At 43.6% G+C, this 18,601-nt stretch overlaps 1 long non-coding RNA gene across 1 annotated transcript in view; it reads left to right on the top strand.

Moving 5' to 3' along the window:
- The window catches only part of LOC148147708 (uncharacterized), a 50,166-nt gene extending 44,879 nt beyond the window's left edge, over positions 1-5,287 (top strand). Inside the window, exon 3 of the long non-coding RNA XR_015759260.1 lies at positions 5,154-5,287. This is a non-coding gene — a long non-coding RNA (uncharacterized LOC148147708). The remainder of the gene's footprint in view (positions 1-5,153) is intronic.
- The last annotated feature ends 13,314 nt before the right edge of the window (positions 5,288-18,601 follow it).

Below are 18,601 nucleotides of genomic sequence, written 5' to 3'. Positions count from 1 at the left end.
ATCTTTGCGACTGTGGGAGGAAACTGGAGCACCCGGAGGAAACCGACGCAGACACGGGGAGAATGTGCAAACCCCACAGCGACAGTCACCCGAGGCAGGGATCGAACCTGGGACCCTGGTGCTGTGAGGCAGCAGTGCTGACCACTGAGCCACTGTGCCACCCGCATTTGAATCCCACCATGGCATATGTTGGAATTTCAATTCAATAAAAGTCTGGAATTAAGAATCTGCAATTGGAAAGATGTTGTTAAACTTGAAAGGGTGCAGAAAGGATTTACAAGGATGTTGGAGGGTTTGGGATATATTGATAAGCTGGGATGATTTTCCCTGAAGTGTTGGAGGCTGAGGGGCAACCTTATAAAGGTTTATAAAATCATGAGGGGCATAGATAGGGTGAACAGCCCAGGATTGTGGAATCTAAAAGTGGAGGGCATGGTGAGAGGAGAAAGATTTAAAAGGGACCTAAGGGGCAACGTTTTCACACAGAGGGTGGTAAGTGTGTGGAATGAGCTGCCAGAGGATGTGGCAGAAGCTGGCATAATTGCAGCATTTCAAAGGCACCTGGATGGCAAGGAAGGGTTTAGAGGGATATGGGCCAAGTGCTGGCAAATGGGACTAAATTAATATAGGATACCTGGTCAGCATGGACACTGTGACCAAAGGGTCTCCTTCCATGTTGTACATCTATATGGCTCTATGGATCACTAATGTCCTTCAGGGAAGGAAACTGCCATCCTTACCCGGTCTGGCCTACATGTGACTCCAGACCCATAGCAATGTGGGTGACTCTCAGCTGCCCTCTGGGGAATTTGGGAGGGGCAATGAATATTGGCTAGTGATGCCCACATCCTGTGAATGAGTATAAAAAGACATGGCCAAATAGCTTTATTAAAACATAGAAAAAGAAAAACCCCACTTTATTATCAACTGCAGCACTCACACACACGCGCGTGCATGTACACACACATACACATACATGTACACACACACACACGTACACACACACGCACACATACATGTACATACACGCACACTCACACACACACACACACACTTCACACATCCCTGAAACCCTGTTTGGTTGAAGAATTGATACCCTTCCATGTTAAATACCAGTTGGAGAAAGAACTGAGGGGCAAGGGTGCAGATTGTAATCTAAGTTGGAGACTTTAACATCCACGGCAAAGAGTTACTCAGTACTGTAGCACCAGTGGGTCAGGGGGAAGGGTGTATGTGTGTAAGTGTATGTTGGGGGGGGTTGGAGTGGGGGCTGGTGGTGGTGTGGAAGGAGGTGTATGTATGTGAGAGAGAGTAAGTGAGTGAGTAAATGTGTGTTTGTGTGTTGTGGGGAAGGATGTGTGTGTGGGGGGGTTGAGGGGGGAGAGGGTGGGTGTGTGTGGAGGGTGGTGGTGTTGGGGAGGAGTGTATGTGTGTGAGAGTGAGTGAGTGACCAAGTGTGTGTATGTGCATATATGGTGTGTGTGTGTGTGTGTGTGTGTGTGTGTGTGTGTGTGTGTGTGTGTGTGTGTGTGTGTGTGTGTGTGTGTGTGTGTGTGTGTGTGTGTGTGTGTGTGTGTGTGTGTGTGTGTGTACAAGAATATCTTTGTCAATAGAAACTCGATGCTTTAGTCCGATTTTCCAGGGTTCCTGTCCTGCTTTAAGTAAAGATGTCCTGATTCAGTTGTATAGAGCCTTGATGAGACCACATCTGCGGTATTGTGAGCATTTTTAGTCTCCTTACCTGACGAAGGATATAATTGACATAGAGGGAATGCAGTGGGAATGCAGTGGAGGATCATTAGACTAATTTCTGGAATGTCAGATTATTCTCTGAGGAGTGATTGAGGCGACTGAACCTTTATTCTCCTCAGTCTAGAAGAATGAGAGTTGATCTCATTTAAAATTTGAAATCTCTTCACAGTCTAACCAGGGCAGATGCAGGAAGAATGTTTTTCCCTGAGCTGGAGATGCAGAACAATCTGGCTTTGCCTCAGTATAGAGGACAACCCATCTTGGGCTGAGCTGCAGAGGAATTTCTTCACTCAGACATGTGTGCCTTATTGTAATTGTTTACCTCAAAGGCTCCAGGAGCCTGAATCACTGAGTGCGTTTAAGACAGAGATCAATGGATTTCTAGATACAGGTGATATGAAGAGGTAGCACTGGGAAATGGCATGAAGGTTGATGGTTAGCCATGATGGGTAATGACAAGCAAGCACGAGGACCTGAATGATTAACCTGTTTTCCTGTGTTCCATGTTCCATTAAAAAATAAAAATGTAGTGTACTTAACTTCATCCTCATTGCCCTAGCTGTTGAAGGTGCATCAGTTCATGACAGTATTGGGAGAAGTGACCATTGCACAGTTCTTGTGTGATTTTATGACTGTGTTAATTGGGGTGGATCTCAAACAGATCTAGCATCTCAATCTGAATATCCACGCAAACCATTAACAGCAGAATGGTACTCAAACACAATCTGTAAGCTCATGGTCTAGTCTATCATTACACTGAAGCCAGGGATCAACTCTAGTTTAATGAAGAGCGCAGGAAGGCAAGGCAGAAGCAGCCCCAGGAATACCTGAGCATTGTTAATGTTCCTAGGTGAAAGTAGGGACTGCAGATGCTGGAGCTCAGATCGAGAGTGTGTTGCTGGAAAAGCTCAGCAGGTCAGGCAGCATCTGAGGAGCAGGAGAATCGACGTTTCGGGCATAAGCCTTTCATCATTCCTGATGAAGGGCTTATTCCCAAAACATCGATTGTCGTGCTCTGAGGATGCTGCCTGACCTGCTGAGCTTTTCCAGCAACACACTCTTGAGTGTTAATGATCCTGTTCATCACTTTACTGATCCTTGAGAGTAGATTAATGGGACAGTGATCGGCTGGGTTAGATTTATCCTGTTTATTTGTGTACAGGACATACTTGGGCAATTTTCTACATAGCCAGTGAGATGCCAGTGTTGTAGCTGTACTGAAAGATCTTGGTCAGAGACACAGCCAGATCCAGAGAACATCTTTCAGAGTAACACCCAGTGAGGTTATCAGGTCCCATTGACTCTGACTTATCCAGTGCCTTCAGCCACTTTATCATGTTCACACACAATGTCAAACCTGAGGAGGTAACAGGGAGAAATGAGAAGGATGTGAACTGGACTAGACCAAACCCTCAAAATATATCAAGGAGATAGCCTGGACGCTAAATTTTATCCATTTAAAGGGAAGAGTAAGGTGCTGGATTCATTTGGTTAAACTATTAGACTTTAAGAAAACTATACTTTATTTTCCTTTTTTCCTTTTCTTTACCTCTATTTCCCCCACACTCCCGCCTAACTGTGGTAGTGCTTATATTTTTCCCAGCACCCATGTTGCGTGTGTGCAGGTGTGAGACACAGTGAAAGACAGCAGTGTACAAATCTTTATTTAAAAACCTACACTTTATTCTTTCACCACAATTAAAATACTAACAAAAGCAGAACTGGCATAATTTTAACTCTATTGAAATGCTGAACAAAATGCTGCATATTTTAACTACTTTTCATCAGCTTTTCCACTATAACAGCATCTCATTAACACACCTTTGGCAAAGGCAAATTCAGAAAAACAGATTTCCCTCACTTACGACCTCCTCCAGTCCAGGAGAAGGAATGTCAACAGAATGCCTCAAATAGCAGAGAAAGAACTCAAACTTTGAGAGTGAGTTGGGGGGAGGGGGGTGGAGAGAGAGAGAGAGGGGAGGGAAAGAGAGAGGGGAGGGAGAGAGAAAGAGGGAGATGCAGAGGGAGAGAAAGGCAGAGAGAGAGAGTGAGAATGAGAAAGAGAGAGTGAGAGTCAGATGAAGAGAGAGGGAGAGAGAGGGGGGAACAGAGAGAGAGAGGAAGGAAGAGAGAGAGGGTGAGAAAGAGAGTGAGGGAGAGGAAGAGAGAAAGGGGGAAGAGAGAGGGTGAGAGAGAGAGGAAAAGGGAGGGAGAGGGAGAGAGGAGAGAGAGAGGGAGATAGAGGGTGGAAACAGAGAGAGAGAGAGGGTGATAGAGGGGGAGAGAGAGAGAGTGAGAGAGAGAGAGAGAGTGTGTGTGAGAGTGTTTGTGAGAGAGAGAGAGGCTGTATCTAGCTGCTTCAACTCCAAAGCTCCAATTTCACCAGCAGAAAGCAAATCTAAACCCCTGAGTCTGTGTGAGCCTGACTCTACCCACTTCTTTTGACTAACTTAAAAAGAAAACTAAAGCAATTTACTCAGCTTTCCATGGAGCAGAGAGCCCGTGGCCAGGTTTACAACATCCCTCTTCAAGAGAACCCTGACAGACACATCTCAAATCCCTCTTCAAGGCACATCTAATCAAGGAAACAAGGGAAGTTCAAATCACAGGCCTTTCCCACAAGGCTCTTTCCATGATTGAGAGGAAGTGTCATTTCCTAATTACAAGGCTGATGAATGATAAACTTCAACTGTAATAATTTCCATGTTGCATTTTTGAGTTGGCAATTGCTCATGAAAAGCCCAAATCTAATGGTCTGGTTAATCTTCAAGATGTTAATAGAACTCTTGGGATGTAACTCATATCATTAATCTCTTATCTTCTTCCAACAGCAAATTGTTAATGGTTCGAGAAATACAGACAGCCTTCTACATGAAAAATTTATTTCATGGACAAATGAAAAGATCTCAGCCTTGTTAAATAAGTGTCTATAAGAAGGGAAGAGAGCTCCCTTAACTCATGACAATGGTTCAACATTACTTAGGGGTTCTATTGATCTACACAAGAGACCTCATGGACACTGTGTACCCCAATGGTGTTCTTCATGTACAGATGGACATTTCAGGGTTTTCCACAGGATGGCTAACAAAGATGATAAGGAGGAAAGGAAGGAGAATTATTAGATTAACTGGGACACAAAAGCACATCCAAAGATGGAGGCTCCATAAATTTGTTCAAAATTAACGAGAGACTTGACAAATGGGCATTTATTTATGACTGAATATCAGTGTAAAGGACATATTAGCCAAAGGACACTTTGTGGCAAAGACAATGTGCTGTACCTATAGATCACCTTTATTCAAATTGACTGTCAAATAGGTGTATGGTGATATATTGTAACGTATAACTTTTAACTTTGTTCCCTATTTCTTTCTATCTTGTTCTTAAGTTTTTGTACCTAGGTACTTGGATCCAAGATGGCACTGTGTGTGGCAACATTGAAAAGATTTCATTGTACTGCTGACTTGAGTGCACATGACAATAAAGCCTGATTCTATAAAGTATATAACTGCAGTGCAGTATATTCTTGTCTTTGATGGTTCCTGTGTAAAGTCTTCCATCTCTTCTGCTACTGGACTCAACCATGTGATAGTTCCACCATCAGTAGCTATGTGTAAAGCTGTTGTGAAATGTCCCTATACTTCTGACCCATTCTCCATGTAGTGAATGGCAAAATTTCATTTGTCTTTCTCACCACACACTGTATTTGCAATATAATCTATTGTCAATTATGGACCGGGATGCTGAGATTCCTCTGTTCCTCTAGATTCTGAATCTCTCTCCATTTAAATAGCATACAGTTTTTATTTTATTTTTCCTGCTGACGTGGACAAGTTTACAAGTTTTTTTTCACGTTGTATTCCAATTGTCAATTTTTTGCCACTCACTTGACCTCTCTATATCCCTTTTCAGTCTCTCTAACCTTCCATAACATGTTACTTTCTGACCTTACTCAGTGTCATTGTTATGATCCCTGCTTCAGGGAATGAGACCGATCCCACAGTCAGATCTGGCTTAATAGACCATGAGTACTATCTTTCTTTTACTTACCCTGGTAATCCATCACTGAACATCTTCACAAGAGGCTACCAGTATTCTTTTAACAAAAGAACATAAACATTTATTACAGACAAAAGAAAACACAGGCAACACTAAGTGATATGAAAACTATATGAAACAGTCTTATTACAAAGAAAGGCTCAACTCTTTCACCTCCACAACAACCTTACAGATACTCAAACTGCAGTGAAATGTTATATTAAAGTTCCTTGTCAAGCTGGCATGACTGTAATCAGTCTGTTTTTTCAGTAAATCTCTACATTAGTCCAGTGTTACTTTCTTCAATAAATGTCTCTTCCTATTGCCCTTAAGTGAGTTGTTAATATCTTACCAGCCATTTGTTCCTTGAAACCATGTGTTTGAGAGCCCTGTGGAATGTCTTTCTTTCCTGTCAATTGCACAACCTGCTTCTTCTAGAGTTTACTTCTAAACAATTCAGGGCTTTTATTTCTTTTCCCAGCCCTTGACTATTCAGGCCGTTGGTAACAGCCCCTCTGCTGTTAATGACCTCTTCTATTTGATTGAAATAGTTTCGGTCTGAATGGAACTGCTTCTGCACCTCCACTCACTTTGTGGTTGCAAACATCAGGTTAAAAATCTCCTTAGTCATTATCTGCCCGTAGGTGTGGAGGGGCTTTTCTATTTATTTAGCGAAAATTGAAAATCACTGTTCTAAAATGACCTTCTGACCCTTTGTTAAAAAAAACCTCCACAGAACAGAAAACTAACATCCAATTTCCTCCACTTTAAACCCAAGCTCTCGTGGTGTAATATTACATCACAAAACTTGATTACTGTATCAGAAAATTTGTCAACCATATATTCAGTCCCCACATCCAAACTGTTGCTATAGATTGAAAATGATTGAGATCCCAGCACTGATCCCTGTGGCACTCCATTAGTTCCAGCTTGCCAACTTGAAAAAAGACCCATTGTCTGTATTTCCTGTTAGCTATATCAATGCTAATATATTACTCTTTACACTAGGAACGCTTATTTTGTGTAGCACATGGATTTGACTTACTTGAAGATCTCTGGTGGATTTATTTACAGCTAAATGAATAGATACATTACAGAATAACCTCCAGACACAGCCAGTGCCTCAGTGCAACATGAACATAATATTTGGCCTATAGCCAGAGAGGTACTTGGCTCATTTACACAATGATGTCTTGAAGGCACATCATTCCAGAGGTGAGAACACAACAGATTTTCTCTGGGGAAGAGGACATTATTCTGTCCAGAGATTGGTGGAACCTTGGAACTCTCTTCCAAAATTGCCGATTATTGTTCCATTCAGCTTGGGCCGGTCAATAGCATCTGAAGGATAACTAGGGATGGGCGCTAAATGCTGGTATAGCCAGTGATGCCCATGTTGCATGCGAACATTTTTAAAATTGTTCATTTTAAGCCTAAGATTTATACACTTCTGTCAATGAATTAAGGGGTATGAGGCAAATTTGAAAGCGTGGAGTAACAAAGCAGATCTTATTGAATGGTTGAAAATAATGGCTGAAAAAAAGGAGCTGTTCTTGTTCCTGTGTTTGTCTGCATTAACAAAACTGTTTGGAGAGGAGATCAGGGAAGATAGGATCAAAATTCCAGAATTCGTTCACCATGGGAGAATCTTCAAGGAAAGCACCATAAGGAAACAGGTCAACTTCACTGCCTCATGACATAAGCTGGAAGTAAGATCATGAAACCATAACTGGAGCAGGCCCTTCGGCCCCTCAAACCTGCTCCACCATTCAATAGGGTCATGGCGAATCTAACATTCCTCACAGCCATTTTCCCTGCTCTATCCTCATAACTCTTGACCTCTCGACTGATCAAGAATCTCTCTTCTTCAGCCTTAAATATACACAAAGTCTGTGCCCCTACAGCAGCCCTTGGTGTTCCAAAGATTCTCAACCTTCTGAGAGAAGAAATCCCTCCTCATCTCAGTCTTAAATTGGCGCCCCTTTATTCTGAAACAATGCTCTCTGGTCCCAGACTCTCCCATGAGGGGAAGCATCCCATACATAGAACATAGAATCCTTAGAGTGTGGTAACAGTCCATTTGGCCCAACAAGTCAACACCGACCCTCTGAAGAATAACCCACCCAGACCCATTCCCCTGCATTTACCCCAAACTAATACACCTAACCTACACATCCCTGAACACTATGGGCAATTTAGCTTGGCCAGTTCACCTAACCTGCACGTCTTTGGATTGTGGGTGGAAACCAGAGTACCTGGAGGAAACCCACGCAGACACAGGGAGAATATGCAAACTCCACCCAGACAGTCAACCGAGGGTGGAATCGAACCTGGGTCCCTGGCGCTGTGAGGCAACAGTGCTAACCACTGAGTCACCGTGCTCCTCTCAGCATTGACCCTGTCAAGCTCCTTAAGAATTTTATGAGATTCAATGAAATCATTCTTCTGAATTAGAATGAGTAGAGTCCCAACCTGTTTAACCTTTGTTCATAAGACAATCCCTGCATACCCAGGGATCATCCGAGTAAACCTTTCTCTGAGCTGCCTCCAATGAATTGATAGACAAAAACAGAAGTTGCTGGAAAAGCTCAGCACCTCTTGCAGCATCTGTGAAGAGAAATCAGAGTTCATGTTTTGGGTCCAGTGACCCTTCTTCAGAACTCCGTGAAATGATACCTGACCTTAAATACGGACACCAAACTGCCCACAGTACTCCAGCTGTTGTCTCACCAGCAACTTGCACAGTTGCAGTAAGACTTCCCATCTCTTATACTCCACTCCCCATGAAATAAGGGTCAATGTTCCATTAGACTTCCTGATCTTCTGCTGCTCCTGAGTGAGAGCTTTACGGTGTTTTTGTATTTCAGCTTTTTGCAATTTTTCTTTGTTTAACTAAGACTCTGTTTTTTTGTTCTAATTTCGAAAACAAACAACTTCGCCTTTTCCCACCTTATACTTCACATGACAACTTTCTGCCCTGTTAATTAAGATGGTCAATAAATGTCCAGGACTCGCAAATTCTGAGATCAAGAGAAGGTACATATACTTCCAGAAATATCCCAAATTAATTCACCAGTAAGTCTGCAGAGCATGTTTATTAAAGATAATGAGGAAAGTGCTTAAATAATTTATCTTAACCAAATTAGATTAAATTTGCACATATTAACATTGCAGAACAAACTTCAAGCAACTCAAGAGAAAGTAGGATCGAAGTGTACTATACTGCTGTAGGAGATCGAAGTGTACTATACTGCTGTAGGAGATCGAAGTGTACTATACTGCTGTAGGAGATCGAAGTGCACTATACTGCTGTAGGAGATCGAAGTGTACTATACTGCTGTAGGAGATCGAAGTGTACTATACTGCTGTAGGAGATCGAAGTGTACTTTACTGCTGTAGGAGATCGAAGTGTACTATACTGCTGTAGGAGATCGAAGTGTACTATACTGCTGTAGGAGATCGAAGTGTACTATACTGCTGTAGGAGATCGAAGTGTACTATACTGCTGTAGGATATCGAAGTGTACTATACTGCTGTAGGATATCGAAGTGTACTATACTGCTGTAGGAGATCGAAGTGTACTATACTGCTGTAGGAGATCGAAGTGTACTATACTGCTGTAGGATATCGAAGTGCACTATACTGCTGTAGGAGATCGAAGTGTACTATACTGCTGTAGGAGATCGAAGTGTACTATACTGCTGTAGGATATCGAAGTGTACTATACTGCTGTAGGAGATCGAAGTGTACTATACTGCTGTAGGAGATCGAAGTGTACTATACTGCTGTAGGAGATAATATTTGAAGTATTGAAGGGACATGAACTAACAGAATTAAAGGGTGGTTTTGCTGATTATCTGAAAATAATGCAAGTGCCCTTATTTCCTGCATTAATAACATTCAATATTGCTGAATATAGCTGATTTATCAAATAGATAAGACCTGATTTACATATGTTAATTGTGATAATTACTACTGATTTTCTTCTGTTCCTTTCAAACATGGCGGAATAATGTAAACATATTATTCGAAAGATGGTTTCATTAGCATATGTAAATTACACCAATTATAAACCTATCCATGTTATACGAATACTGATGTTAATGAAGAGCTGACATCTCATTGATACAAATCATAAGCTGCACATATGCTTCATCTGCTCTGCATGTCCTCAAATTTGCCCCATATCCTTTAATTTCTTTGGTTGACAACAGTCTGTCAGAAACGGGAATATCTACATCCTATATTTAGTCAGAAATATATATACTTTATTAATACATGGGGTGTGGGTCAACATTTATTGTCCATCCTTCATTGCCTAGAGGAATATTAGAACTATACAGGACTTTGGTGAGGCCAAAGTTGGAGTACTGTGTGCACTTCTGGTCTCTGCACTATAGGAAGGATGTGACTGTACTGGAGGGGGTGCAGAGGCAATTGACCAGTATATTCCCTGGGATGGAGCATTTCAGTGATGAAGAGAGGCTGGATAAGCTCAAGTATTCTTTCCAGCAGAGAAGGTTGAGTTGACCAGATTGAGTTGCATGAGATTACAAGGGGCATGGACAGGGTATATGTCCATCCTTGGCCTTGTCCACTGTCAGAGTGAGACTGAATGTGAACTGGAGGAGCAACACCTGATATTTCTCCTGGGGAGCTTACAATGGTCTCAATATTGACTTCATCAGCTTCAAAATCCCTCCAACCCCAACGCTTATATCAGGGCCAGCCCTCCTCCTCATCCTCACCTCCCTGACCTGATCCAACCAGTCCATCTTCCTACTCACCTATCTACTCCACCTTTCCTACTGACCAATCATAATAACTCTCACCCTGTGTCCACCAATCACCATCGCACTTCCCCATCCCCCAGCCCCACTCAGTTCTGGCTCCCATTCCCCCTCCCTAGTCCTGATGAAGGGTTTCGGGCCGAAACGTTGACTCTTCTGCCCTTCAGATGCTGTCTGACCTGCTGTACTTTCCCAGCTCCACATCTCTTGACTCTGGATAGAATCAGCTGTGCCCCTGAGTCAAAGGGTCAATGACAAGGGGCATATTTTAAGATTAGATTAGATTATATTCCCTTCAGTGTGGAAACAGGCCCTTCGGCCTAACAAGTCCACACCAACCTTCTGAAGAGTAACCCACCCAGACTCATTCCCCTACATTTACCCCTCACTAATCCCTGCACACTATGGACAATTGAGCTTGGCCAATTCACCTGGCCTGCACATCTTTGGACTGTGGAAGGAAACTCGAGCACCCAGAGGAAACTCACGCAGACACAGGGAGAATGTGCAAACTCCACACAGACAGTCGCCTGAGGCAGGAATTGAACCCGGAACCCTGGCACTGTGAGGCCGCAGTTCTAGCCACTGAGCACCGTGCCAACCCACAGTGAAAGTGCGAAATACTGGAGGTTTAGAGGGGATTTGAGAATCTATTTTCACCCAGAGGGTAGTGGGCAGTCTGGACTGTGCTGCCTGGGAGAGTAGTTGAGGTGAGTTATCTCACTATCTTTAAAAGGTTTTTGAATGAGCAATTGGAATGCCACTAGGGGCCTAGTATGGGCAAGTGGGACTAGTGCAGATTTGACAGTATTGACGGGCTGAAGGGCCTTTTCTGTACTGTCAGATTCTATGTGATGGTGAGCTGCTTTCTTGATTCATCATTGTCTATTTGATGCAGGGGCACCAACACACTGCTGTTAGGAAGGGAGTTCCTTGACTTTCATCCTGCGATATTGGAGGAACGTGTTTATCTTAAAAATGCAAATTAAAGACGTAGGAAAGTGAGTAATTTATTCGTATCAATGTGCAGGTTTCAAAGACAGCAGGAATTATGGAGATGAGAGATGGGGGAAGTGGTGGGGTGGGGGGGTGGAGAATCAGAGAAGGATTAGCACATGTCTTAGAGCCTGCCTCGGAATGATCTGAAGTGGGAAGGGGTGTGATGAATGTCAATAACAGAGATTGAGAAGGGAGGCTGTGGAAGACCCAACACTGAGTGAACGAAAATAACTGTAGAAAGCCCTGACTCCTTCAACCACAACAGGAGTCTGGGGAGGTGGGGGGAAGGGGAGGCATGGGGGTGGGTGGGAGAGAATGATGGATGGGACTGGGAGGAGAGGGTGGGAGAAAGTGCGGAGGAGTGTCTTTGTTAATGTTAAATCTGAGTTCGATAAATATTTGTTAAGCAAAGGCATTAAGGAATATGGGCCAAAGGTGGGTATATAGAGTTAGACCACAGATCAGCTACAATCTCATTGAAAAGTGGAACAGGCTCCAGACCCGCAGCAATGTGTTTGACTCTTAGCCCTCTGGGCAATTAGGGATGGGCAATAAATACTGGCTCAGCCAGCAACCTCCTCATCCCGAGAATAAATAATTTTTAAAATGTTGTAGGAGGGGCTGAATGGCTCATACCTTCTCCTGATTCATGCGCATCTACACCCCATTTGGCTCTCCGCCTGTAAATAGAAGCAAGACGGACTGCCCATGCGATTCCCTCCACTTCACCTGACGAAAGGGCAGTGCTTCGAAAGCTTGTGATTTCAACTAAACCAGTCGAACAGTAACCTGGTGTCATGTGACTTTCTCCAGCCCGGTCTGACACCAGCACCTCCACATCATCCACAACCCTTATGGCAGTCATATTGTAACCTTTCCTTTGACACTCGTTGCTTTGTAGTATTGGGTCACTGAAACAGAAGTCACAGCAAGCTGGTAAAAATATTGTTTGAAATTCCTTCTCAGCAAAGACCTGGCTTAAACGAGCAAAGAACGTTCAATAACTAATTCCACACAGTGTGATTTCCTTCCATTTCTGTGTAAATGCAGGGTGATGCACTTGGTGACCGAGATTTTGACACTTTTGCTATTTCCTGGTAGGAGGCCTTTATTTCAAAAGGAATGGAGCATAAAAGTAAGGAGGTTTTGCTAAACCTATACAAGACATACTCTTAGCAAAGGACATACTGGCAGAAAATGTTCACTGAGAAGCATTAGCATTTGATTAGATTTGATTTATTATTGTCACATTTACAGTGAAATGTATCGTTTAGTGTGCAGTACAACAAATCATACCAAACAAAGACACAAAAATCTTGGCTAATAGAACAGAATGAGGAATACAAAGGCTATGGAGAAGGTGCACAAAGAGCAAGATCAACATTAAATTTAAAATTTGGAATTCCATTCAGAAATCTAATAACAGCGGGGAAAAAGCTGTTCTTGAACCTGTTGGTGCATGTGTTTAAGTTTTTGTATCTTCTGCCTGATGGAAGTGATTGGAGGAGATTACAAATGAAGTGGGAGGGGTCTTTGACACTGTTAGCTGCCTTTCCGTGGCAGTGAGAACTGGAGATGGAGTCAATGGATGGAAGATTGGCTTCTGTGATGGACGGGGCTACGTTCACAACTCTCTGTCGTTTCTTATGGTCCTGGGCAGAGCAAGTGCTGTACCAAGCCATGATGCATCCAGATAGAATGCTTTCTACAGTGCATCTGTCAAAGTTGGTGAGGGTCCTTGAATTTCCTTAGACTCCTGAGGAAGAAGAGGTGTTGTTGTGCCTTCTTGGCTGTCACATCGATGTGGGTGGACGATGTTGGTTATTGTCACTCCGAGGAATGTGACACTGTCGACTATCTCCACCTCAGCTCCAATGATGTAGACGGGGGGGGGGGGAGTCGGGGTGACCTCCTCCTTTCTTCCTGAAGTCAATGATCAGCTCTCTGGTTTGGCTGACATGTGGATAAACTCATTAAGGAGCTGTATGGCGTACTTGTCTTCACTGTTCAGGGCACATAGTCTAAAAATCGTGCTGCAGCTATGTAGAACTTTAGTTCAGTCCCATTTGGAATATAACATCCAGTTCTGATTGTCACACTATGTGGAGGCTTTGAGGAGGGAACAGAAACACTTTATCAGGATGTTGCTTGGTTTGAAGGGTATTGGCTATAATGAGGGAGATTGAAAAAACTTGGTTCATTTTCATTTGTAGCTGAGGGGCTGACGGGAGACCTCATAGAAATTTACAAAATTCTGAGAGGCGTGGAGAGAATGGATAGTCGGAGATTCCCCATCACACAACCCCCCCACCCCCGGATGGAAATGTCAAATACGAGGGGACATGGGTTTAAGCTAAAAGGGGGGATGTTTAAAAGAAATGCAAGAGGCAGATTCTTTACGTAGATGATGGGAAGTATCTGGAATGCATTACCAGATGAGATGGTAGAAGCAGATCCAATGGCAATGTTTAGAAGACATCTTGCTGTGTATAGATACATGAAGCATGGGGACAGCACAGTGGCTCAGTGGTTAGCACTGCTGCCTCACAGCACCAGGTCCCAGTTTCGATTCCAGCCTCGAGCGACTGACTGTATCGAGTTTGCACATTCTCCCCATGTCTGCGTGGGTTTCCTCTGGTGCTCTGGTTTCCTCCCACAGTCCAAAGATGTGCAGGTCAGGTGAATTGGCCATGCTAAATTGCCCGTAGTTATAGGTGCATTAGTTAGGGGAATGCGTCTGGGTGGGTTGCTCTTCGGAGGGTCGGTGTGGACTTGTTGGGCCAAATGGCCTGTTTCCACACTGTAGGGAATCTAATCTAATCTAATAGGCAGGGAATAGAGGGATATGGACCACATAAAAACAAAGGGTTTTTAGTTTAGAAAGGTGACATGTGTCAAAGCAGTCTTGGTGGGCAAAAGGCCTGTTCCTGTGCTGTACTGTTCTTTGTAGACTGATACCAGGTATGGAAAGATTCTCTTATAAGGAGACGTTGACTAAGCTCAGCCTGTGGAGAAAGTGAGGACTGCAAAGGCCAGAGATCAGAGAGGTGGTGCTGGCAAATCACAGCAGGTCAGGTAAAATCCGAGGAGCAGGACAGTTGATGTTTCGGGCATAAGCCCTTCATCAAGAATGAGGCTTGTGGGTCAAGGAGGCTGAGAGATAAATGGGGTGGGGGAGGGGGGAGTGGTTTGTGGGGCTGGGGGAAGATAGCTCGGAATGTAATAGGTAGATGGTCACAGAGGAGGGTGGAGCGGATAGATGGGAAAGACAATGGACAGGTCAAAAGGGCAGTAGAGAGTTGGAGGCTTGGGACTAGGAGGAGGGGAGATGAGGAAGCTGTTGAAATCCACATTGATCCCATAAGGTTGCAGGGTCACAAGGCAAAAGATGAAGCGTTCTTCCTCTAGGCGCCAAGTGTTTAGCATTTGGTGGTTGAGGAGGCCAAGGGCCTGCATGTCCTTGATGGAGTAGGAGGGGGAGTTGAAGTGTTCAGCTACTGGGTGGTGAGGATGGTTGGTGCGGGTGTCCCAGCGATGTTCTCTGAAATGATCTGCAAGTAGGTGTCCTGTCTCACCGATGTAGAGGAGACCACATCAGGTGCAATGGCTACAGTAGATGACACATGTGGAAGTAAAGTTAAATATCTGCCGAATATGGAAGGATTCTTTGGAACCTTGGATGGAGGTAGGGGGAGGTGCGGGTGCAGGTTTTGCACTTCTTGCAATGGCAGGGGAAGGTGCTAGGAGTTAGGAGTGGGGAGTGGGGAATGGGGGGAGGGAGGGCAGGTATGGATCTGACAAGAGAGTCATGGAGGGAATGGTCTCTCCGCAACACTGATAAGGGTGGGGAGGAAAATGTATCCCAAGTGGTGAGGGTCTGTCTGTTAGACTGTTTGGCCTGTACTCATTAAAGTTTAGAGAATGAGAGGTGATCTTATTGAAAGTTGCAAGGCTAGATGTGGAAAAGTTGCTTCCACTTGTAGGAAAGTCTGGGAACAGACAGTATCATCTCAGAATAAGGTGTTTCTAATTTAAGACAGAGATGAGGAGGAATTTCTTCCCTCAGGAGGGAGGTGAATCTATGGTATTCTTTAGCACAGAGGGAGGTTGAGGTTGGGTCGTTAAGTATATTCAAGGCTGAGATGGATTTTTAATCAGGAGAGGAATCGAGGATTATGGAGAAAAGGTGGGAATGTGGAGTTAGGGATTATCAGAGCAGCCATAAATGGTCAAATGGCCAACATCTGCTCCTACATCTTATGATCTTACCTCTCACCACCTGAGGTCATCTTTTTGCCCACACACTCCAGCGTACCAAAATCCCATTCATTCATTAACTCTTTACTTGCTGTTCTACATTGGGTCCTTGATTGGTAAGGCCTCAATTTTAAAATACAGGCCTTTGTCTTCAACTCTCACCATGGCCTTGCCCCTCCCTAATTTCTTGTTACCCTAAAAGTCTTTGAAATCTCTATCTGCCCGCAGTTTAGCCTCTTGCTCCTCGCCCATCTTCATCACTGCACCATTGATGCCTTCATTTGCCTTGGCATTATGCTCCACAATTTCCTCTTTAAGTCTCTCCACCTGCTCCCAACTGCACCCTCTCCCCGGCCTTCTGAAACCCTAAATTCCTTCCTGAGTCATCAAGATCATTGCAGAAAAATTAAGCTAAATTTTTAGATTTTGGATTTTTGAATTAGAAACGGAACTGAGACTAGCTAGTAACTCCTGTCTCCCCAAATCCTGTCCACCATCTCCAAGGCACAAGTCAGGAGTATGATGGAATACTCCCCAATAGCCTGGATGGGTGCAGCTCCAACAACACTCAAGAGGCTCGATACCATCCAGGACAAAGTAACCCACTTGACTGACACCACATCCACAAACATTCACTGATAGTCAGTCACAATAGTGTGTACCATCTATAAAACATACAGTCAATATTTACCAAAGATCCTTAGACAGCACTTTCCAAGCCCAAAACCCCTTGTCATCTGGAAGGTCAAGGTCAGCAGATACATGGGAACATCACCACGTCAACACCACCAATTCCCTCTACGCCAATTACCATCCTTTCTTGGAAATATATTACCATTCCTTCAGTGCCATTGAGCCAAAACCCTGGAATTCCCTCCCCAAGGGCATTGTGGGTCAACCTGCAGCACATCTACTGCAGAGAGCCAAGAAGGCAGATCATCACCACTTTCTCCAGTGGCAACTAGGGATGGGCTATAAATGCCAGTGACAGAGTGAATGAATGAAGGAAGATTTCAAGCTGCTGAATGGTCTTATGATGCTACTGTCACATTAACAAGGTTATTTTGCCTTTTTTTTCAAAAGACGTTGTAAAGGCAGAGGTACTGAAATGTCTGAAAATCCCTACTTTAACAATGGCGGGGGAGTGGCCAGTTCTCCCAGTTCAGGTTTATTTCTAGGTTGGTTTAGTTACAGCAGAGAAGCTGCTGGTAACCGTAGCAGAAACTGCTGCAGAGCAAAAAGATTCCATGCTTCAGCAGATGATTCTTGACTGGCATTTCTCGCTGAAATCTCTCTCTGCCTGTAAGAACCAATGTTTGAAGTTACCTTTTGCCAAGGTGTGTGTTTGTGAGATGTTACAGGAATTGGAACAATTCATTAGTTATGTTGCTGTATCAAGTCAGTTATGTTTTCCAATAGTTAAAATTATTCTAAATTCCATTTTCTTTTGCTTATGTTTCAATGCGAGCATTTAAATACATTCTGTTTTGCTTAAAGCAGAGTGGTTTTACCAGCTGCATCACATCTGGAATATCCACTCCACATCTAGAGTCTATGCTGCCTTCTTAAAATATTTTGAGGAGGTCTGCAGTTTTGAGATGTTCCTTCCAATTTTTGGTCGCACAAGGACTGAGTAAAGGTGTGCTATCATAATTCCCACTAACAAAACTCTTTTTTTTCAATCTACATCTCTTTACGTGGCTCAATATCAAATTCTGTTTCGTAATCTCTTCTCCGAAGACCTGTGGAGAATTTTTACTGCATTAAGGGTTGTGTACTGATAGGCAGAGATAGAGGCTTACATATATGGCCCTTTGCATCACACTGATATTGGTTAACAGAAGGAGCTGAGAGTGAGAGATGGCCACCAAAGAATAGCACTGTGTAAGTACGTAGAAAATAGGAGTGGGATTAGGCCATTCAACCCTTCAAATTGGTGCAGTAAATATGAAGATTTATATCATATGAAAGGCTGAGAGTTAAAATGTTAAATACAACTCATCGCTGGTCGTCAAGATGTAACTAGTGGGGTGCAACAAGGTTTAATCCTCTGGCCCCTGATGATTTATAATCTATATTAATGTTTTGGATGTAGGAATAGAAAGTACAACAGGCAAGTTTGTAGATGACATTAACATAGGTGGGAAATTAAGTTGCAATGAAGAAATTTTAAATTTTAAATGGATAGGGATGAGTGAGTCAAACTTTGGCGGCTGGAGTTTCACGTGGATAGGCGGGAGGTCATCCATTTCAGTCACAGGAATAGAAAGGCAACTCATTACTTAAATGGAGAAAAATATCAGAGTGCTTCAGGGCAGAGGGAGCTGGGTGTCCTCACGCAATGATTGCAGACAACTAGTATGCAGATGCAGCAAGTAACAAAGAAGGCAAATGGAATGTTGGTAATTATTGCTGAAGGAGAAGCGCAGCAGCTCAGGCAGCATCCGAGGAGCAGGAAAATTGACGTTTCAGGCAAAAGCTCTTCATCGGGTTCCTGATGAAGGGCTTTTGCCCAAAACGTCAATTTTCCTGCTCCTCGGATGTTGCCTGGCCTGCTGCGCTTTTCCAGCACCACTCTAATCTAGACTCTGATCTTTAGCATCTGCAGTCCTCGCTTTTGCCTTATTGCTGGAGGAGTTGAGTATACTGGTAGGGAAGTGCTGTTGCATTAATGAACAAAACATTGGTGAGACCGCACCTGGAGCATTATATCTCCTTACTTGAGCACAGATAAAGTTGCATCGTCAACAGTTCATTAGATTGAT

The sequence above is a fragment of the Chiloscyllium plagiosum genome, unplaced genomic scaffold, assembly GCF_037043375.1.
Source record: "Chiloscyllium plagiosum isolate Xiang-an unplaced genomic scaffold, Cpla_swu_hap1 HiC_scaffold_14, whole genome shotgun sequence".
Taxonomy (NCBI): Eukaryota; Metazoa; Chordata; class Chondrichthyes; order Orectolobiformes; family Hemiscylliidae; genus Chiloscyllium; species Chiloscyllium plagiosum.
Note: the sequence above shows the minus strand (reverse complement) of the source record. Positions and strands in the feature narration are given on the sequence as shown.